This window comes from Aotus nancymaae, unplaced genomic scaffold (genome assembly GCF_030222135.1).
Source record: "Aotus nancymaae isolate 86718 unplaced genomic scaffold, 86718_ANA_hifiasm-v0.15.2.pri h1tg000064l_1, whole genome shotgun sequence".
Lineage (NCBI taxonomy): Eukaryota > Metazoa > Chordata > Mammalia > Primates > Aotidae > Aotus > Aotus nancymaae.
In genome coordinates this window covers 32,204,316-32,227,227 of record NW_026988479.1, presented here as the reverse complement: position 1 = coordinate 32,227,227, position 22,912 = coordinate 32,204,316, and the positions used below count along the sequence as shown (strand labels likewise).

Genomic DNA, 22,912 nt, shown 5'->3' with positions numbered 1-22,912 from the left:
GGAGGCGGAGGCGGGTGGATCAGCTGAGGTCGGGAGTTCAAGACCAGTCTGACCAACATGAAGAAACCCCATTTCTACTAAAAATACAAAATTAGCTGGGCGTGGTGGTGCATGCCTGTAATCCCAGCTACTCGGGAAAGCTGAGGCAGGAGAATCGCTTGAACCTGGGAGGTGGAGGTTGTGGTGAGCCGAGATCATGCCATTGCACTCTGGCCTTGGCAATAAGAGTGATACTCCATCTCAAATAAAAAAAAAAAATACAACCAGCAGTTACATTTTGAAATGTGATCATAAAACCACTACCACCTGGACCACCAGCCTCAGGTCCAGCACACCAGCACTCGTGGCTTGGGGAGAAATGCTCCAATCATGGCATGTCCTGTTCAGATTTTTTTTTCTTTTTTCTTTTTTTAGACAGAGTCTTGCTCTGCCACCCAGGCTGGAGTACAATGGCATGATCTCGGCTTGCTGCAACCTGTATTTTCTCGGATTCATGCAATCCTCCCACTTGAGCCTCCCAAGTAGCTGGGACTACAGGTGCACACCACCATGCCCAGCTCATTTTTGTATTTTTGTAGAGAAGGGGTTTCACTATGTTGTCCAGGCTGGTCTTAAACTCCTGGGTTCAAGCTGGATCTCCCCGCCTCAGCCTCCCAAAGTGCTGGAATTACAGGAGGGAGCTGCTGCGCTCGGCATGAGCAGATTTCTAAATCGTCACGTGAATTGCAAACAGCTTAGCTGGAAGTGGAGGATGTCGTGCATGGAAAACTGTGTGAGAGGATCCAAAACACGGGGACTAAGCTGCCGGTGCAGCCAAGTCTCAGGAGTGCCATGAGAGGCATGCTCCTAGATCAGTGTTTTCTTTTAGATATGACTTTAAATATTCGTGATGTGTGACCAGATTAACATATTAATTATTAACAAGTTGGCATTTGACACTTTGGTCCACACCTATCAAAAGCTCATACTTTTGTCCGGGCACGGTGGCTCACGCCTGTAATTCCAGCACTGTGGGATGCCGAGGCGGGCGGATCATGAGGTCAAGAGATTAAGACCATCCTGGCCAACATGGTGAAACCTCGTCTCTACTAAAAATACAAAAATTAGCCGGGCATGGTGGCACTTGCCTGTAGTCCCAGCTGCTTGGGAGGCTGAGGTGGAAGAATCGCTTGAACCCAGGAGGTGGAGGTTGCAGTGAGCCGAGATAGTGCCACTGTGCTCCAGCCTGGCGACAGAGCAAGACTACCTCTCAAAAAAAAAAAGCTCATACTTTCAAGTTGGCTAGATGGGTTTTCTTTTTCTGGCAGTCTCTTTTTTGGAAAAGTGGAGCCTCACATAGCTCAAGCCGGCTTGAGCCTCAAGTGCATGCGTGTGTGTGCATATTTGTGTGTGTATGTCTGTTGTTATGTATGTGTGTTTGTATGTGCCTGTGTGTATGTGTATGTGGGGTGCAAGTCTGTGTATGTTTGTCCTTGCAAGTATGTTTTTGGATGCATGTTTGTATGTTTGCATGTGCATTCATATGTATTTGTACATGTGTATTTGTGTGCATGTCTGTGCAAGGTGTGTATGTATATCTGAGAGTGCAGGCATTGGTGTGTGCACGTGCACGTTGGTGCAGTGTGCATTTTCAAGTACATTTGCATTGTTGCGTGTGTGCATGGGTTTGTGGGCATATGTCTGCTCATGTGCACGTGTTTGCACGTACGTTTGCATCGTGGTGTTTTGTGTGTGCACATGTCTTTGTCTGTGTGTGTGGACACGCAGTAGTCTGGAATGTTTAGGAGGTGGGTTTTGTCTTGGAGCCCGTGGGAACTGTCTGGTGGGGTCACCTGGCTTCACTACAGACGTGACAGCAGAGTTGAGGGCTGCTGAGGGGGTAGCCCCTGTGGGGGGCTGTTGAGGATGTTGAGGGAGACAGGGATGATCTCTGGATTTCTGGCAGGGACAACCATGTGGCTTGTATGTCATTTACTGAACAGGGAGCAGGGTCATGGGTGAAGGTAAATTGAAGCCGAGCTAAGCTGAATTGGAGGCATCTGAGACATGAATGTGCAGATGTCCAGTAGATGATCCAGGCATGTCGGGGTGTTGGGGACGGAGCCGTGGGGACACCCACACTCAACAGGCAGAGGGTAGGACTGAGTGCCAGGGCAGAAGAGAAATCCAGAAAGCAGGGAGGAGTGATGAGGAGGGAAGGGCCTACTCCTGGGCGAGGGTAGCTGGGGTGGGCGATGAACAGGACAGGACGGTGGGGGGGGTTGCTGGGGAGAGGGGGCGGTAAGTGGAGTGGAGCCTGCAGCCTGTAGTGTGCTGGGGTAGAGGTGGGTATGAGAAGGGAATGGGGCGGGCGAGGTTGCAAGGAGTGGGAACCAGCACCCTTTGTATAACTTATGCAAGCTGTGCCCCGGCCCACCCACTCACACCCTTCCCTGCTTTCATTCCTTTGCAAGCCTGGCCTGGGAAGGGAAGAGCTGGTGTGGAGGAAGCCCCCAGACTGGGCCGCCATGAATGGCAGCCGCGGGAGCCCTGGCAGCGCTGCACTCTCTCCTTTGAATCCCAGGCTGCTCTGGGGCTTCATTAACGAATAGCTCAGGGGCACTCCCTCCTCTTATTCAGAAAGGGACACAGCACCATGGAAACGTCCCTCAGGTTCCTGAGGCAGGCCCCATCTAATGGGGCTGGCCCTTGGGGCTGTCACTGGGCCTGGCTCCCGGGAACCAATGGGAAGGTGCTGGCCGAAGGCCATTAGCTGGCACCCACGCAGAGACACGCCACCCTGTTCCACAGCCCGTCATTCATATTCCAAGCCCGACAGCAGTGCTGAAAGGAGCGAGGGATTCAGAGGCTTACTTCTTTTTTTTCCCTATGTCCCCCGGGTACCTTGGAGGAATCTCATATTTAAAATTAACTTGGCAAGAGCCTGTAGTGACTCTCACTTGGTCTTTGAGTCGGCCCACATGCACTGAGCGCGTGCCTGGGAGCACCAAAAACCAGTGAGCTGGATGGGGAAGAGGAAGAGGGATTCTCCCTGTGTGCCTGTGCCTGTGTGCACGGATGTCCACGCTCACATACGTCCATGTCTATCCATACCACTGCCCAAGGCAGGTGGAGGTTCAAGGTTGGACCTCCCTGCTCCTCCTCTCACCAGCTCTAGCTGGCAAGCCCCCACAGGCTGTCTCCTCTCTGCCGCTGGGTCTGAACCCCTCGGGGACATTACAGCTGGCGGCTGCCGTGGCTGCAAGCTTGCAGTGGGTGAGTGCCTGGTACACAATGCTCTCCATTGCCACAGGCTCCTTCAGGTCCTACCAGTTCCTCTGCAAAGCGCAAATTTTCAAATGAACCGCTTGCCAGCACAAGCCATTGAGGTATAAAGATGGGCTCAGGTCAGGGCACAGTGGCTCACACCTGAAATTCCAGCACTTTGGGAGGCCAAGGCGGGAGGATCGCTTGAGGCCAGGCATTTTACACCAGCCTGGGCAATACAGCAAGATCCTATCTCTACCAAAAATTGATTGATTGAGACGGAGTTTTGCTCTCGTTGCCCAGGCTGGAGTGCCATGGCTCACTGCAACCTCCACCTTCCGGGTTCAAGTGATTCTCCTGACTCAGCCTTTTGAGTAGCTGGGATTATAGGTGCCCACCACCATGCCTGGCTAATTTTTGTATTTTTAGCAGAGACAGAGTTTCACCATGTTGGCCAGTCTGGCCTTGAACCTCTGACCTCAAGTGATTCACTGCCTCAGCCTCCTAAAGTGCTGGAATTGGCCGGGCATAGTGGCTAATACCTGTAATCCAAGCACTTTGAAGGCTAAGGCAGCCGGATCACCTGAGGTCGGGAGTTCAAGACCATCCTGACCAACATGGTGAAACCCCGTCTTTTTTAAAAAAAAAAAAAGTGCTGGGATTACAGGCATGAGCCACTGTGCCCTGCCCCGCCCCCAAATATTTTATGTTAGGCAAGTGTACACCTGCAGTTTCAGCCACTTGGAAGGCTGAGGTCAGAGGACCGCTTGGGGCCAGGAGTTCAAAACCAGCCTGGGCAACTTAGCAAGACCCCCATCTCTACAGAAATTTTTAAAAGAAGTGGTTGGCCATGGTGGTGCACAACTATAATCCCAGCTACTTGGGAGGCTGAGGCAGGAGGATCACTTAACTCCAGAAGTTTGAGGCTGCAGTGAGCTATGGTTGCACCACTACACTCCAGCCTGGGCAAGAGAGCAAGACCCTATCTCAATGAAAAAATATACATATATTTTCACACACACACATATATATGAGAACAATAGAAAATGGGTTTGGGCAAATGCCAAAGCCAACCACAGTAACTGTGGAGGCTTCAGACAAACTCCGCCCAGGATTTAGCACCCAGGGCAGGCAGCCACAAATGCACAAAGCCACAGATGCACCTTGTTCTATGCAACGAAGTATTGAAAAACAAAACCCAGATATCAGCTCCTTTTGGTCATTCCCATCTGTGTTTGATTCCTCAGTAAATTATTCTTTCCCTGCTCCTGAAAGAAAAATGAAATCAAATTTGGAGAAATAACTCCCTCAAGCACACACATTTTTGTGTGCTCACTTGTATCTAAGGAACAGAAATTCCACGAGGGACCTGGGTGTCAAGAGTTGCATCCCAGTTCATGCATGCCAGGGAGCTGGCAGCGGGACCCGTCCCCACAGCTGGCTCTCCAACCCCTAGCCTGCACTGTGACCACAGCAAAATGCCAGAAGCCCAGAGAAGTGGGGTTTTGGAAGCAGATCATTTGTGCAGCCTGAGTACATGCAGCGGGAACATACCTGGAGGTAATTAAAAGGCTTTATAGGGCAATCAAGGCACCCTGAAAAACAACTTTTTATTTAAAAGCCAATAATGAGTTGTACAAGAATGAAAACCTTATCCGTTCCAAAAGATCTGCTTATAAATTATGTATAAAATTAGAATAATCCTAAATATAAAATGCCAAAGACCAGCGGGGTCCACTCCTTCCTCTCCTAAGCCATCTTGACAGTTTCACATTTCAGTTTCCAGACGTTATTTGTCTCGCTTTTAAGGGTGCTTACCCAGCCGTGGTGTATACCAGACAGGGTTGTTGGCACGGTGTAGGCGCTGCCGGCAGGCCCTTGGGAGCTTGGCGAGGCGGGAGCCTTGAGAAATATCTGGCTTGTACCCACAGTGAGGTTTGTGTGTCAACTCCCTGGTTCTCAGAGAATCTCTGAGTCACGTGAGAGCAGACACTGCTTCCAAAACCAAAGGAGGAATTTTGCAATCGTTTGGACAGGTTATAATAGAATCTCATTCAGATCTTGAAGGTTATTGGTACTTTCTGCAAGTTTTTATTTCTCAAAAATACAGCAAAGCTTTGCTGTACTTATTTTGGTAGATCTGAGCTCTAGGTTGGGCTATCTTTTCCTAATTCAACTGGCTTTTTTGCAAGGAAGGGGGTTTCTGGTCCATCTGAGGGATCAAGGGCATGGTCTGTACAAAAATAGACATTCAGCAGACAGACCACAGCCAGTGTGTGCGACCAGCATCGTTTGGCTATTTTAGTCTCTTCTTAATACATAGACAAACGAGCAAAGAAAAGGCTACTTTGTCCAACACAGAGCCCTGGGTTGGAGTTTAGCCCTGCTTGGTTCTGCCTGCTAGTCTCACATCAGGTCACTCACCCGAGGCCTGGGGGAACGGTGGTCTTGGTGGTCTTCTCTGGCCTTTCCACCTCTTCTCCCTTGTGGGGACCACCCAAGCCCTCTCCCCACTTGCCCAGAGGCTGCATGCCTCTCTGGCATCACAGTCTGCACAGGAACTGGCTGTAGGACTCCACTGAACTCCCCCTGGGGCTGGCTTTGTGCCCCAGGCACACCCACCTCACTTCTGCCTCCTTTCTGCTGGTTTCTGGCCTGTTTGGTCCCAACCCCTCCCCGCACTCTCTCTGCAGCTGTGCCTGGTGGGTGACAAGAACCAAGGGGCACTGAGGGTCGTGGCAATGCCTGGACTGTTTGGTAATCGTCGGCAGTCTGTCCCTGGCTTCTGAGCCTGGGCCCTCCTCGTTCTCCCCGTCCTAGATGAGCAGGCCATGCTGGGGAGACAGGGTCCTACAAAGGCCTTGTAAGAGCTGGGCCCTGTGTCAGGAGAGCCTCCTGTATCTCCAGGGATGTCCCTGGAGCTCTCCAGCTGATGCCTCTGCTGAGGTCCCTAAGTGGCAGGAACAGGACTCTAGGGGAGGAGTTGGGGACCGGCCTCTAAGGGGAGGGTGCACCTCGGGTCAGCTGCACCTGCAGCTCACCAGCCCCCTGCACCGGGGCCGGCTTCAGCCTCAGCAGTGTCTGCTCAACAGGTGTGACTGCCGTCAATACAGCGGGGCCAGGCCCTGGAGACTGTGACATCTTCTGTGGCTGATTGTTTAAAGGGCATGGGATGGAGAAAGAGTATGTTCTTTTAAAGCTGGACTACCCAACAGCCTCTGATAGCAGATACAGCTTTGCTGCTGTTCTTTAAGTTCAAGGTGATGTGGAGGTGTTGCAGTGACAATCAGGACACCATGAGCAACATGTGCCACCAACGTCTACCCCGAAGTGCTCACACCTGGGCCTGCTTTGGCACTTAACGCTGGGGCAAAGGTCCCTTTCTTGGGAACTCACCCTCCACTTCCAGTCTCCCCGGGAGTTGTCCTGTCTCCTGCTTCCTAGGCCCTGCCAGCAGCTCCAGCAGCACCTCTGCCCACCCCACTCCACCATTGACTCCAGCAGCCTGGCCCCGCCCATGGCTCAGCCCCACCCATAGTTCATCACGCCCATGACCCCCCCACGCCTCCCAAGGTTCAGCCCACCCACAGCTCATTCCTTCCACGGCTAGGCCCCGCCCACACTTCGTACCTCTCAAGGCTCAGCCCCACCCCCGGCTCACCCCTCCCATGGCTAGGCCCCGCCCCAGCTCACACCCTCATGGCTAGGCCCCGCCCACGGCTCGGCAGCCTGGGCAGGCGTGGCGACGGCCAGCTCCACGACCAGGGACAGGAACCAGGGGTTTGTCTTTCGGAGTATCCCACACCAGGAAGGCAGAGTTCAAGGCTTTCTGGCTGCTCCCCGACTCCATTGGCTCCTCTTCACCTCCTAAGGCCCCTCAGGGCCAGAACCCCTGGCCCCCAGGACCTGGGGCAGCAGGCAAGGAGGCCTCTCTGCCTGGTGCTGCCTCCATGGAACAAAACTACACTTCAGGGTTCCAGAATCACAGAACCGCCAGATGGGCTGTCCCCAGCAAAGGAGACTGGTGACCAGCACTGGACACGGCATCAGCTGGTCACAAGCTTGAGAATGCATTGTTTTACCCAGGGAGCTTCATAACAGACGCTGGCTTTTAACAGAGCAGCCCTGCTGCACCAAAGGAGGACACGGCTGTTTACCTACGGACTATTCTCCACCAACCCCGAGGCAGGGATGCCCTCTCCATATCCATAACCCAATGCTCTAGGCCACTGGTTCCCAAGAGTGAGCATGTCCTGCAGAAATACCTTGGTTTAATGAGAGGGAACAGCTGCCACAGAAAGGAGGATCTCCCACAGTGAACATGCAGGTACCTCACCTTCTGAGGGCTTTCGAGGGTGGACTCGTTCCTAGGACCTGCAGCTTTGAGCCGGCAGGCAGGGAGGGCCGGGATGGCGCCCCAGGGAGTGGACCTGGGCGGGTGGGGTGATGAGGGCAGGGGTCTACAGAGGGCCTGGTCAGTTACACAGTCTGACAAGTTATCAGCCAGTTCAGTGGAAAAAAATGGTTTTGGCAACTCACAGTCCAAATGAGGAAAACACGTGTACAAGCTAGACCCTCGGCTGACTCGTTTCCACCCACTGTAGAAACAGCCTACATGGAGACAGGCCAGGCAGCGAACTGCAGGGTGGAGCTCGTCCTCCACTTTGGGTGGCCCCATCACTGAGTGACTGAGAGAGGATGGGTTGGGCTGGGCACACCTGTGTCCTCCTTCCGCAGGGCAGATGGACTTTCAAAGCTCCTCTCTCCCTTCCACAAGACACTGTGTTGGGGCCATCAGCCTTCTGACCGACGTGGAGGAGGCCCCAGGCTCAGGCTGGGCTCCCAGGGGCGACTCAGAAGGCTGCCATGCTGCAGAAGAGGCGCCCAGGGATTAGACTGTTCCCGTGAACAGAAGCCTTGGGAGAAGGCATCGGCTGTGTAAGGAGGGGCTTTCTAACGCTGGTCTCTCCTGAGACTGAGGCCAGCCCCAGCAGGAGTCCTGACAAGGATGCTGTGGAGATCTGGACACCAGGCCTGGGCTGTGCAGGGGTCTAGATGCCCCTGAAGGCCCACCCAGGTCTAAGGTTCTTCCTCTTGATGCCCTAGCAAGGGCTAATCTCACACACAAGCAAGAGATGGGCATGGACACTGTGCGCTTACCCCAGGACCTCCCTCTTAGGCCTCTGCAGCTGCTGCCTCCAAGGGCTCTGCACACCAAGCCCAGCTGTGGAGCTGTGAGTGCAGAGGCCACACACATGGGGTGATGGGGACTGTCCCAGACAGCAGATGCGACGTGCCCATCATGAGCCTGTGCTCTTCCTTGAATGGCGGGCCTGCCTCCTCACTCTCCTCTCCTCTTCCCCTGGGTGACCCCACAGAGGCCAAGGCACCTGCTGGGCTTGGTAACAGATGTCACCCTGCTGTTCTCAAAAGCAAGTGTGATGCAGCTTTTGTGATTATAATTTGGGATTTAAAAAAATCTTCATCTACGCAGTGACAGAATCCACCCAGACTCCTTCCTGGGAAGGGCAGCTCTGGAGGGCAGTGCTCCAGGGGGCAGGGAGGGGGGCAGGGAGGGTGACAGGGGGAAAGGATGGTGTGAGGGGCTGGGGCGTGGAGTAAGCTCATGTGGGGACCTGGGTGTCTTTAGCTCCTCACTGGCTTGAGACAGGCCGTGTTTTTCCGTGGGGATGGGGGAAGCTGGTCTCACACCTTCCTAAGGCATAGCGTGGCGCGTCTGCCTGGCCTACTGGGCCGAGATCAGGGGCAAATCCTGGTTGTCGAGGGTGTCACCAGGAAGAGGGGCGTGGTGTTGGCGCTGGCTGCTAATAGCAGCTCCTCACAGGTCAAAGTTGTGGGCAGGCTGCAAGGTGCTGTCGGAGAACCTGTCACTGCAGGCTCCCTGGTGGCCCCGAGTTCACGGAAGACGTGTCTGTTGGCACTGAAAAACCACCATCCGAGCTGCAGCTGGAGAGGAGGAGATGTGAGCCACTGGCCCTTCCCAGAGAATGAATCAAAGGCATTTGGGATTCCTTCAACAAACAAAAGCACAAAGAGAAAGAGAAGCAACACAGATATTGAGGTGTTAAGTAGGTATCATCCTTCTTCTCCTAACACGATAAATTATCTTTCCAGTCGTAGTTCCTGTGTCCTCTGCAGCATTGCCATCATGGCATGGAGGCAATGACGGAGACCTAGATTGGAAAGTTCTTCTTTGTGGGCAGAGATGGGGTGATGATGATATTGTCGGAGTCATCGGAGTTGACATCATCCCCAGGTGGAGGTGCCACGAGCTGCGGCCCCGAGGGAGGGGGGTCTGTGGAAATGAACCACAGAGAGAGAGGTCAGCCACACTAACCTCAGGGGCTGCCGCAACGGACACCCTTTCACTGTCTGCTCTTCCCTGCAAGATGGTGGCCACCCCCAGAAGCAGTAAGCCATGGGACAGATGGGCTCTCAGAACCAATTTACACACCTGCCAGAAAGCCTCTCTCTCCTAACCTTCAAACTCAGCTCTGAGTGTTCTGACCATTTCCCCAAATCAAAACACCTGCAAAAGCAGACATTTGCCAGCACGGAGGAACCTCGAGCCTGTGCCAGAGGAATTCCCTGAAAGTCATTCCCACAGCAGCAGCCTAGGAGTCGGGCCCTGGGCGGGAGACTACTGGCATGTAGGAGTGTTTCTGCTGGGTGCAGTGGCTCATGCCTGTAATCCCAGGACTCTGGGAGGCCGAGGTGGGAGGGTGGATTGAATTCAGGAGTTCTAGACCAGCCTGGGCAATACAATGAGACCACATCTCAAAAAAGAAAAAAAGCCGGTTTCCTGGTTAACTTGCTGGCCACTGGTATGGATGGCAGGATGGGGCAAGGCACGGATCACTGTGAGCTTGCAAGCTGCTCGGCCATTCCCCCAAGAATGCTACTTCCTTATAAGCATCTAGAACGTTCAGAATTTTTAATCCACCCTAGAATGGGATGCCACCTACAGACGGGATGGGGATGGGTACCAGAGCTGAAGAAGGGACAGGCCCCACCACAGCAGCCCAGAGCTCCTCGGGAGGGAGCCTGGCTTTTACTGCTTCAAAAGATGAAAGTAAAAAAGTCATGAACTGCTGATTTGCGATTTTTAAAAGGGAAGGAAATGACAATTTGGCCATGCTGCAGATACTGTAACTGTGTCAGCTTTTTTTCCCTGCAATTTTCAAGAAAATTCATACTACTGGGTATGAATTTTAACACTGTACTTTTAACTACTGGGTCATGCCTCCTATCATGAGCACTGAGTTTTATGTTTAGATGAATTTGCCCTAATCTAACATTTTTCACTGAAAAAACCCTTAAACAACCACACTGTCTTTGGGGCAGTCAATGACGTACATATTTTTGCTTCAAAGGGGCTTTAACTTATGTATGTACAGTGGAAATTGCAAAAGATGCAATTTATACTTAGGAAAAAGTAACATTGGATTTAAGGGCTTTAGGGATTTAGAATGTGCATGTTCATTTTTTTCAATTCAGGCCATATAGTTGGTACTTCAAATTCCCTGTAAAGAAGACATTAGATTTAATACAAATGGAGGATAACTTGACTTACAGGTAGGGAAATAGCTCGTCATTCTGAGGGCAAGTTTAGGTTCAAATCTTGCATTTCAGGGATTTAAAAGATAATTTTCAGTGGAGATTCTCAAAGCCCTCAAAACCTATTGACCCCTTAGGGTGGCTCTGGATTCTGAGGAGTAACAAATGTCACAACCTCTTAGCCAGAAAAATCTGATGGAACATATTGATTTCCCTTGATTCCCATTGAACTGTGTGTGTATTTAACCAGGAGCATCCGAAGGATTGGGCTAGCAGCTCCGTTTGGAAGAGAGGGTGTTAGTTAGGTCACACCTTGGATTTTAGAGCCATAAAATTTGTAAGAAAAACCGTTTTCTGCCAGGCAGTAGCATACACTAGAGAGTCTGTTACACTTTCTCAGTACTTTTGTTTTTAATACTTAGCTTGTGTCTGCTAAGTGGATGGATTAGTGAACTTGTTTTGGAAAACATGCCTAAGTCACTGACTTCAATTAAAGCTGAGGGGCCGGGCGCGGTGGCTCACACCTGTAATCCCAGCACTTTGGGAGGCTGAGGCGGGTGGATCACGAGGTCAAGAGATCAAGACCATCCTGGTCAACATGGTGAAACCCCGTCTCTACTAAAAATACAAAAAATTAGCTGGGCACGGTGGCGCGTGCCTGTAATCCCAGCTACTCGGGAGGCTGAGGCAGGAGATTGCCTGAACTGAGGAGGCGGAGGTTGCGGTGAGCCGAGATCGTGCCATTGCACTCCAGCCTGGGTAACAAGAGCAAAACTCCATCTCAAAAAGCTGAGATTTGGGAGAAAGTTGCCTTTCTCCTAAGAGTTGGTTTATAGTCTATAACCTGGGGGATGGTATCAATTGAGGCTTATTCGTATCTGGATAGTTTTCTAAGGAGTTCGAGTTTAGAGTTGAACATCACAGTCCAAGAATGAGAGAACCCTGGAGCAAATTGAATGCAGGGACATATATCTTTGCATATGAACCTTCCTGCTCGGTGCCTCTAGTATCAGCTTGCAGCTTAAAACATCCAGGGAACAACTGTATGTATGGTTGTAGGAGCAGCAGAGTCAAGAAAGATGCCATAAAGACCCAAACTTAGGAAAGAAGTTAAGCCCAAGAGGTCTTTTGGACAGAACTAAATTGGGTACAGACTGGCCACATGACTCTCTTGTGTTGTTCTGTTTTTTGTTCTGAAAGAGCCACATCCTCTTACAGGTTTGAGTGCTAGAGGAAAACAGGAAAACAGTTGAGAACTAGAAAAAGAGCAACGTTGAAAAGTGAAGTTATGGAGACTGTGGTGGGGAAGGAAACACACACCAGTGCAAGGCAATAAAGAAAATCCAGCTTTGGGAATTCTCATCTAGTCACCATCACTAATTGACTATATATTTCTGTGGTGCTCTAAGATAAGGGAATCATGTAAAGGCTTTGTAAAGAGGCAAGTGATCCACTTTGCAAATAAAGTGAGCTATCTGATGGGAAATAAAGGGGAACGTAGCCCTGAGCTAGAGAATTCCTAATGGAAGCTCTACAGTGAGAAGTGGAAGATGAGTCAGGAAACACAGGAAATCACCCCTAAGGAATGACTAGAATGCAGATGTGGAAGGAGCTGGGGTCAGGGTCTGCCAGGAACCTTACCTTTAGGGTTGCAAATCATTACCAAGGCTAACACTGGGCAATATTGTCAGCTTTAAGAGACTTCAAGGAATTAATATTGTGTCTATTCTGTTAGTTACTGCATGTGTGGATAATCGAACTTGCGTAAGGCTGGGAAATCCAGAATGGGGCTGTTGTGAAGCAGGTAGGACATGTTAGTGCAAATTCCCAGCCCCTGTTTTCTGAAAGCGAAATGTCACTTGTATGAATAAAATAAAAGCTTAATTGGGTGTTCGACATAAAATGCCCTGTTGTTGGCTTTGTGTGTTTAGAGGGAACCTGGGAGTATAGAAAGTGTGAAATCATCTTATATATTGATAAGACTATCTAGAACATGATCTAGATCACATTTCCTTGTGTTAATGAGATAGCTAGGGCAATAATGAAATAAATAAACAAATGAAATAAGCAGGGCAATGCCCGAAGGCCATCTTAGAATATATTTCTAAGAGGAGCTGCAAGGTTCGGAAGTGGGTGGGTGGGAGCCCTGCACGCCCGCTGTGGAAGGCCGTGGAAAGGCCCCGTAGAAAGTTGATGGTAATTCCTGATTCTAGTTTTGTTCTTTATTTTTCTTGGCATGCAAATTTTCCTCCACAAATGGAAAAATTCTTCCATTCTTTTCATTCCTCTGCCAGCAGAAACTATGACACTGGAGGAAGTGACAAGGACACAACCCACCAGCTCACCGTTGTAGTCTTACACAACAGGTAACCGCGCTGTCTTTCCTGAACACCTGGGATCATTCAAACCTTGATAACCATTGACTTTGTCGAGGGCACATGCTCTGGAATATGACAGATCTGACTTGAGTGCCAACACCAGCCACTCAGATCTGTCATCTGACTTGTACAAATATCTACCCTTTCTGAATGTTTTGTCGTGTGTGTGTGTGTGTCTGTGTGTTTTGAGACTGATTCTCCTGCCTCAGCCTCCCGAGTAGCTGGGATTACAGGCATGTGCCACCACACCTGGCTAATTTTGTAGTTTTAGTAGAGAAGCGGTTTCACCATGTTGGCCAGGCTGGTCTCAAACTCCCGAGCTCAAGAAACCCACCTGCCTTGTCCTCCCGAAGTGCTGGGATTACAGGCATGAGCCACCGCAGCCCGTTGTTTTGTCATGTGTAAAAAGGATGTAATACCATGATCTTGTAGAATGCTTGTGAGAATCAAATGGGATGAAAGAGTTGGGACATAGTTACAGGGTGTAAGTGATAAATATAGTAGAAGCTATTATCATGATTCCTTAGAATATCAAGAATCCAAATCTCTGATTGGCACAGGTGGCTTATGTGATTTCGAAACATCCACATGCGTATTACTTTGTTTTTAGAAATCAAGTCAACCAGTTTTGAATCTGAACGTATTATTTCAACTTGATTCCTTGGGCCAGGGCCTTAAAAACAATTAAATCCAGCCCTCTGGTGTTTAGATCAAACACCAGACCCCATGCTTCTGATAAATCCCAGACCCTAAACAGTACCAGGAGGCTTCCACTGCCTCAGCAAGTTTGTATTTACATGAGCGTTCTCAGATGGCGCTGTGGTTTGAATGTTTATTTTCCTGCTATTTAGGGAAAACTCCCAAACTGGGTTTTCTCTCTGTTCTCACACCATCTCAACAACAAGCATCAACTCAGACCAAGACTTCTGTGACTGAATGTGTGGAGTTTTTTCTTCATGCATCAAGCAGTGGACACCGGCTGTGTGTCCATTTCAATTCTCACACTATCTACCTGGAGAGAGGGTCAGATTTCACAGGAAAGATCCCAGCTTTCCCAGCTATCTCTCCTTGTTCCCCTTAGTGGTAAACTCTGGGAGTGCCCTATGCTGAGCTCCTCTTTGATGCTGAGCTGGCTGTGGGTCCTTGTGTGGCATCCAAGCAAAGTCGTGCAGGGTCACAGGTTGGGGGCTCAGTCCCCAAGACTGCCCCTCCCACCCCCACCACACACACCAGTTACAAGTCCAGGTCTCTGGAACTTCTGCCCCACCAGTTTCAAGTTAGGTTTCCCACAACCCTCTCTTTGGGTTCTATTAATTTCCTGGAGTGGCTTCCAGAACTCAGGGAAACACTTATGTTTACCAGTTTACTATAAAGGATATTGCAAAGGATACAGATGATGAGTTGCACAAGATGAGGTATAAGGGAAGGGATGCAGAGGTTCCATGCCCTTCCTTGGGAACTCTACCTTCCAGGAACCTCCAAGTGTTTAGCTATCTGGAAGCTCTCCAAACCTAGTCTTCTTGGGGTTTTTTGGAGACAGAATCTTGCTCTGTCACGAGGCTGGAGTGCAGTGGCATGATCTTGGCTCACTAGAACCTCCACTCCCAAGTTCAAGTGATTCTCTTGCCTCAGCCTCCCGAGTAGCTGGGATTACAGGCACGCACCACCATGCCCAGCTAATTCTGTATTTTTAGTAGAGATGGGTTTTTACCATGTTGTCCAGGCTGTTCTCGAACTCCTGACCTCAGGTGACCCACCCACCTCGGCCTCTCAAAAGTGCTGAGATTATAGGCATGAGCCACGGCACCCGGCCCTTCTTGGGTTTTTATGGAAACTTGAATACATCAACATTCCATCCCCCAGGGGCACAGGGAAAGATTCACTCTGGGAAGTCTTATGACCCACAATCAGAAAGGCAGGAGAAATTAAATCGCTGCCTTGTCAGGTGAAAGGAGAGCAGGAGAAGGTCAAAGATTCTTTCCTGAGGTCAAATATATTTATCATTAAAATGAAAGACTATAACTGGGGATATGGGAATTATGAGCCAGGAAACATGCACAGACATCTATCTGTCTATATATGTATATATAATCTCATAACACCACACCCCCAACTTCATGTTGGTAGCTAATCCCCAGTGCAAATATTAAGAGCTGGGGCTTTTGGGGCATGATTAGGTCATGAGAGCCCCACCTTCATGATGGAATCAATGCTAGTATAAAAGGCCCAAAGTACCATTTTCTGAATGGGAAAGAAAAAACAAATAAATTAGTTAGACGAAAGGAGGCCCAAGGGAGCTCATTTGCCCCTTCCCCCATATGAAAACAAATAGAAGACACCATCTATAGGGAAGAGGACCCTCACCGGATTGAGTAATGAGCCTGTGCCTTGATCTTGGACTACCCAGCCTCCAGAACTGTGAGCAATAAATTTGTTTAAATTATCCATTTTAAGCTATCTTAAAATAGCAGCCTGAACAGACTAAAACAGATGGGTTGAGGACACCCACACCAGCATCAAAGAGGCATACCCCGCTGAGATCCTGCTACTCTAATCCAAACAATCCATAGTATTCTCCCAAGTCGGAGCAGACCTCTTAGAGGCTCCTTGGAAATGTAGAATTGACCTATCTTTCCTTGTGATGGAGGAAGGTGATGCTGAAACCTGTCATCTTTCCCAGCCAACTCTCCTTGTTCCCCTTCGTGGAAAGCTCTTGGGAGTGCCCTATGCTGAGCTCCTCTGTGATGCTGAGCTGGTCATGTGTCCTTGTGTGGCATCTAAGCAAGGTCATGCCTTGCAGGACTCCTTGTGTGTATGACTCATTGTACTCAGGAGTTGCCAATCTGTAGGCAGCTGCCTCCCAGCCCACATGGCTTACGGTTTTTGCCAATCATTCGTGGTAGCTGGTTAATTTAAAATGGACCTGCAGTGTGATTCACAGAGGGACTCATTCAATTGGGATTAGATAACGGTGACATTTGGTTTTGAAAGTGTAATCCTTAGCGCAAACTGTTTCTAGGCACAAAAGCAAAATGAAAATAGATAAAAACACAAGGTAACAGCAGTAGGAGCAGCTGCACCCCACTCTTTGAGGGTGTAAGGAGGAAGAAAATAGGAGTGGGGAATCATTCTCTGAAATACCGTGTCAGTGGAACCTGGTCAAGGTAGAGTTTTCCAGGGTGGAACAGACAGTGGAGCAGCTGTATCCCCAGGACTCGTGAGGCTGCTGCCATTTTGGCGGTGGATCCAAGGCTCTTGGGCCAAGTTCTCACTGCGCCTGGGTTGGCCCTCAGTTGCCTAAAGCCTCATGGAAGCAAGGAATATTAGGTCTGGAAAGGATTTAGGTTGTCATATGACCCACTACCCGCCTTTGACAGATGTATGTGCCAGGAAATGCATACATTATCTTGTTTAATTCTTTCAAGGCAGGCCACATTTAATGGTATTGCCAGATTGAGGAGGCCCTATAAATCTGCTCTGGAGACACACACTGCCATTTCAGCTATGAGTTACTAGTTGTGTGCCCACAGGCAAATTGTTGAACATTCCTCTCTGGATGATTGGAGTATATGATATTTGGAAAGTGCATTGCATCGTATCTATCCTTCCCTCCTCCCCAGTCCTCTTCCTGTTATTTAATAATAATAGCTTAGTGCCAACCACTTTACATGCATCATCTCATTTAATTGTAACAACCTGATGGGCTGTGTACTATTAATAGGTTGTAGTTCAGTTCTCTAGCTAGAAATATATAGTTCCCCCCTTATCTGCAGTTTTGCTTTTCTGTAGCAGTCAACTGTGGTTCTAAAATACTAAGATATTTTGAGAGAGACGAAATTCCCATAGCTTTTATTGCAGTTTATTTTTATAATTGTTCTATTATATGGTTTATTGTTGTTAATCTCTTCCTGTGCCTAATTTATAAATTAAACTTTATCATAGGTATGTATATATAGGAAAAACATGGTCTGTATAGGGTTTGGTATTATCCTTGGTTTCATGCATCTACTGAGGATCTTGGAACATATCCCCTGTGGATAAGGGGACACTACTGTACACACACACACACACACACACACCCCTTTATATACCCCTACAGGCATATATACCTCTGTGTATGAAAAGGACCTTGAGTATCAAAGTTACATTGCTAACAGACGTTGTCAGCATTGAAGCCAAATTTTATCTGACTCCAGGCCATGCTATTTTTCTGCATCACCCCATTCTCTTCCTGAAACTGTTACTTAAGGTCTTAATACCTGTCACAAGCAGAGCCGAGATTCTTTATATTACATAAACCTACATATTGCTTTTGGCTTTCTTTTTCTATTGTTATTGTTTTTAAACAGTCTCACTCTGATGCCCAGGCTGGAGTGCAGTGGCACAATCTTGGCTCACTGCAATCTCCACCTCCTGGGTTCAAGCAATTCTTGTGTCTCAGTCTCCCTAGTACTGGAATTACAGACATGTACCATCATACCTGGCTAATTTTTTGTATTTTTAGTAGAGACAGGGTTTCACCATGTTGGCCAGGCTGCTCTTGAACTCCTGACCTCAAGTGATCTGCCTGCATCAGCTCCGCTAAGCACTGGCGTTACAGGCATGAGCCACCGTGCCCAGCCTTGCCTTTGGCTTTCTAGGAAGCCTCAGTAGCAGTAAAATGTAAACACAGTAATGTAAATTTTGGGGAGATATTAGTCCAAGTTTATTCGTGTTGAGCCTATAGCATTGTCATCAGTTAGAGAACTTCATAGGCGTAAGTATTTCCATTTGATGGAAGTGCAATGTGTGCATAGGTTATCAGCAGAGTCTCTTGTCACTTACTTAGAAATCGTCATCTAACCATTTCCTGTGTGTTTCTTCATCCGTAAAAATGAGATTAAGGAATTGGTTGTTAGGATGTAAAGTGCTCACTATGTGGTAGATGCTCAGTAAGAAGACAGTTCTGTGTTTCACCTATAGTTGTCTAGGAAAGCCAACAGAATATACTCTTATTTTCTGGGGGGATCGGGTCTCACTCTGTCGCCCAGCCTGGAGTGTAGTGATGCTATCTCAGCTCACTGAAACCTTTGCCTCTGAGGTTCAATTGATTCTCCTACCTCAGCCTCCCGAGTAGCTGGGTCTACAGGCATGTTCCAGCATGCCCAGTTAATTTTTTGTATTTTTTGGTGGAGACGGGGTTTTACCATGTTGGCCAGGCTGGTCTTGAACTCCTGACCTCAAGTGATCCGCCTGCCTTGGACTCCAAAGTGCTGGGATTACAGGCATGAGCCACCACGCCCGGCTGAGAATATACTGCCTACCACAAAACAGATATTTTAAAACACATTGAAATTTTTAAATGTTCAACTCTAAGAGAAATATATCTTATATATTACATAGAATCTTAATCTTTATATGCTATAATAGACATTGATCTGGTGGTTGATATGTTTTCTAAACTACTTCTAGATCAAAGTGTAAGCACACTGGCAACAACACCGGAGTTATATGCCACCTGTTTTCCATATTATGGTATATTTTACTCATTCTGAACATGAAACCAATGTGATGTCCATTCTAAAGAGGGTGGTTCTAGTTTTTGGATATAATGCCTCTGGGCATTCATATACAGGTTTTTAGATAGCATAAAACTATTGATTGCCTTTAAATGGCATTCTTAACCTGACTCCATGAATGGGCTTTTGTAGTTACCCTAAAATAGTAGATAAAACTTTGGGTGTACATGCATTATTTTCTTAAGAAAGAAGAAAAAAAGGAGTTCATTTTCAAAGCACCTGTGACAAAAAGGTTAAGAAACACAACTTTACAGGAGGAATTAATACATCATTAATAACTTGGTATGACTCTTGCAATGCCTGCAGCATTTGATCATATTATCATTCAACTTTTCATCACCAGAAGGCAACGTGAATATATTTAATGTCTGCAGTGAAAATTCAATATTTTTTGTAATTGTAATTGAATTTCCTTCTTGTTAAGCAGATGGGAATGACACCGTGACAGAGTCTTCAGATGGCCTTTGGAATAACAATCAAACTGTAAGCATATTCCTCCCTATTTGAGTAGCCAGATTCACTTGAATATCTCCCTGGAAGCAAGTTACATTTAAAGCCTATTTCTGTAAGACTAGCCTGCAGATTTTTTTTTATTCTTAAAAAAAGATGAAGAAAATAATCTGACTCTCAAATAGGATGCTTTAATTTGAAAAGTTTATTTAGGTGACCTCATTTGTTAGGGATACCCAAAGAGCAATGTGTTACTGAATAGGACACTTAGATACACAGTACACAGACTTTCTGCTGGGCGAAAATTGGGGAAAAAAAGAATGAGCTAATTTAAGGAGAGCAAGTTAAGATAAACACCGAGGAGGAATTCAATTATCATTAGGAAAACAGCATGCTTTGACAGGTGGAGTAGAGGCCATCCCAAACAAAAGTGTAATGTAAGTGAAACTCACATAATATGTTTATTCCCTAATATATTTCCCCCGCCTAATGACCATTTTATGTAGAAATTTTTAAGACTACTCTTGATTTTTTCCTATACATAAACCTCTCCATGGGATGAGTGTTCTTTTTTTTTTTTGAGTCATTGTCTCGCTTTGTCACCCAGGCTGGAGTATAGTGGCGTGATCCCAGCTCACTGCAACCTCCTCCTCTTGGGTTCAAGCAATTCTCCTGCCTCTGCTGAGTAGCTGCAATTACAGGTGCATACCACCATATCTGGCTAATTTTTGATTTTTAGTAGAAATGGAGTTTCGCCATGTTGACCAGGCTGGTCTTGAAGTCCTGACCTTGGTTGATCTGTCTATCTCAGCCTCTCAAAGTACTGGGATTACAGGTGCGAGTCAACATGCCTGGCCCAGGATGACTTTTTAAGATAAGTAAGTCCTAGATAATAACTTTGATTCTGTAAAATGTTCCCACACCTTTTTTCTCAGTGAACTTGGGAAAAAGTCTAAGGCACCTAGTCTTATGATGCTCATCAAATTCTTCTACTTCCATGTAAGTTAGATACATTTATTAATAAGACCTTTTCTTTTGGCTCCTCTGAGAAACAACCTGCCTTTTAGTATCTGCAAGTAACTTTTGAAACAACAACAAAAAAAAGTGTGAGGTTATGAGAATAATCCTTCTGTTTTTCTTTTTTAAATTTATTTTTATTTTTTGAGACAGAGTTTCACTCCCATTGCCCAGCCTGGAGTGCAGTGGCACAATCTCAGCTTGCTGCAACCTTCACCTCCAGGGTACAAGTGATTCTCATGCCTCAGCCTTCCCAGTAGCTGAGATTACAGGTGTGTACTACTATGCCTGGCTAATTTTTGTATTTTTAGTAGAGATGGAATTTCACCATGTTGGCCAGGCTGGTCCAGAACTCCTGACCTCAAGTGATCTGCCTGCCTCGACCTCCCAAAGTGCTGGGGTTATAGGCATGAGCCACCACACCTGGTCCAAGAATAATCTTTCTGATAGTTGTAAGAAATGACAACATGGCCATTGTATAAAAAATTCAAAATGATCAGACAAAGTGGGGTTATTTAGTGTAGAGCCAAATGGCCTTATGCTATATACCTTAGTGACATTAAGAATGCCACTACATAGGAATGACATTTAAAAATGTAGCAACTTGTACGGCATGCAGTGATTGATCCGACATACTGGCTAAATATCAGAACTGCCACTATATACATGTTTAGTGTGTTGACATATGGCCAGACTTATGCTGGATTTACAAAAAAAACAAAACCCTGGCCAGGCTCAGTGGCTCATGCCTATAATCCCAGCACTTTGGAAGGCTGAGGCAGTCCAATCATGAGGTCAGGAGTTTTGAGACCAGCCTGGCCAACAGAGTGAAACCTTGTCTCTACTAAAAATACAAAAATTAGTCGGCTGTGGTGGCTCCTGCCTGTAGTCCCAGCTATTCTGGAGGCTGAGGCAGAATTCTTTGAACCTGGGAGGCAGAGGTTGCAGTGAGCTGAGACTACGCCGTTGCACTCCAGCCTGGGTGACAGAGTGAGACTCCGTCTCAGAAAGAAAAAAACCAACCCTCAGAATAGTGAGGTCATTCCTGCTCTGTTACCTGCAGAATAGGTATGTTTAGAAATAAGGGAAAACAATTTAGAAGCAGGTTCAAGGTTGTCAGTAGCACTTGGGCTTTCTGTGTCTTCACTGAAGATGTCAAGGTGTCTTCTCCCAGGTATCTTGAAAGCATGCAGAATACATTTTGACTCAGTAGGTCACCTTCCTGCTCTATCCTAAGGAAAAAATTGAACTAATAAATAAAAATGTATGAAAAGGATGTTTATTATTAATATTTATAATCATGAAAATGTTATAAACACCCTAAATGTTTAATAGTAAGGCATTACTTAGTTAAGCATGTGCACATATTGCCATAAAGAATGTAGTCATTGCAGTGCATTTATGACATAGGTTATAGCATGTTATAATATGTTGGTTATCATACATTATTAAGTGAAAGAAGCAGCTTTTAAAATGGCATACTATTATGATATATTATAGCTCATGTAGAGCATAGTAATTATTTCTGTGAAGAAAAAATCCTAGAAGGATAAAATTCTAGAAAAGTATATAAAGCAAAATGGCAAAAGTGCTCGTTTCTGGATGTGAAAGTTATGGTTTATTTATTTATTTGAGACAGGGTCTCACTCCATTGCCCAGGCTGGAGTGCAGTGGCACGATCACAGCTCACTGGAGCCTCATCCTCCCAGGCTCAAGTGATCTTCCCACCCCAAGCCTCCTAAGTAGCTGGGACCAGAGGCACATGTCACCATGCCTGGCTAATTTTATTTTTTTCTGGAGACAGGGTCTCACCAAACTGTTCTCAAACTCCTGGGCTCAGGCCATCCTCCTGCCTTAGCCTCCCAGAGCTCTGGGAATATGGGTGTGAGCCACTGTCCCTGACCTGGTTATGGTTTTTTTCGTTTTCTTTTTTATGCTTAGCTGCACATTCTAAAATGAGCATGCAGTATTTGTGTAATGTAATTAACAAATGAAAGCAAAGCCTGTCTCCTGAAATCCCATTCTCCATCTACCCACATTACACTTCCCTCCCACCCCATAGGTAAGGTAGTAACGACATAGTGTGCACTCCCAGACACTGGCTATGCCAGTTTTTCTTTTTTTGTTTTTTGAGATGAAGTCTTGCTCTGTTGCCAGGTTGGAGTGCAGTGGTGTGATCTCAGCTCACTGCAGTCTCTGCCTTTGGGTTCAAGCGATTCCGCTGCCTCAGCCTCCTGAGTAGCTGGGACTACAGGCACGCACCACCACACTTGGCTAAGTTTTTGTATTTTAGTAGAGACAGGGTTTCACCATGTTGGCCAGGATTGTCTTGATCTCCTGACCTTGTGATCCTCCTGCCTTGGTCTCCCAAAGTGTTGGGATTACAGGCGTGAGCCACCACGCTCAGCTTGGCTATGCCACTTCTAAGCAAGCATGGCTCAATTGCTGTTACTCCACTGTATTCATAGTGTTTATCATGAGGGACCTAAAAGTACCCTTGCAAAGACCCTATTGAATCTGTTGTTGCTAGACATACAAATAGGTTGAGAGAGGTTAAACAGCTTGTCCATGGTCACGTAGTGACTAAGTAGAAGACCTGGGATTCTGACTCCAGAGATGAAGCTCTTACAGATGAGAAGACTTGACCTTCACTCAGATTCTCCCTTTTCCTTCTATGAAAATACC

General features: G+C 47.4%; 1 protein-coding gene across 10 annotated transcripts in view; it reads left to right on the top strand.

Annotated features, from left to right (window-relative positions):
- Nucleotides 1-22,912, top strand: part of TIMD4 (T cell immunoglobulin and mucin domain containing 4) — a 242,205-nt gene that overhangs the window by 116,440 nt on the left and 102,853 nt on the right. For 2 of the 10 annotated variants that reach the window (XM_064366584.1, XM_064366586.1), the window contains exons 1-3: nucleotides 9,271-9,335; nucleotides 13,119-13,190; nucleotides 19,188-19,243. The exons of 1 other annotated variant lie outside the window; for it this stretch is intronic. The gene's annotated coding sequence lies outside the window, so the exon portion shown is untranslated. Of the gene's footprint in view, nucleotides 1-6,998; nucleotides 7,574-9,270; nucleotides 9,336-13,118; nucleotides 13,191-19,184; nucleotides 19,244-22,912 lie in introns of those variants that run through there. 7 more of the 10 variants (XM_064366589.1, XM_064366585.1, XM_064366590.1 and 4 more) reach the window with 7 other exon arrangements.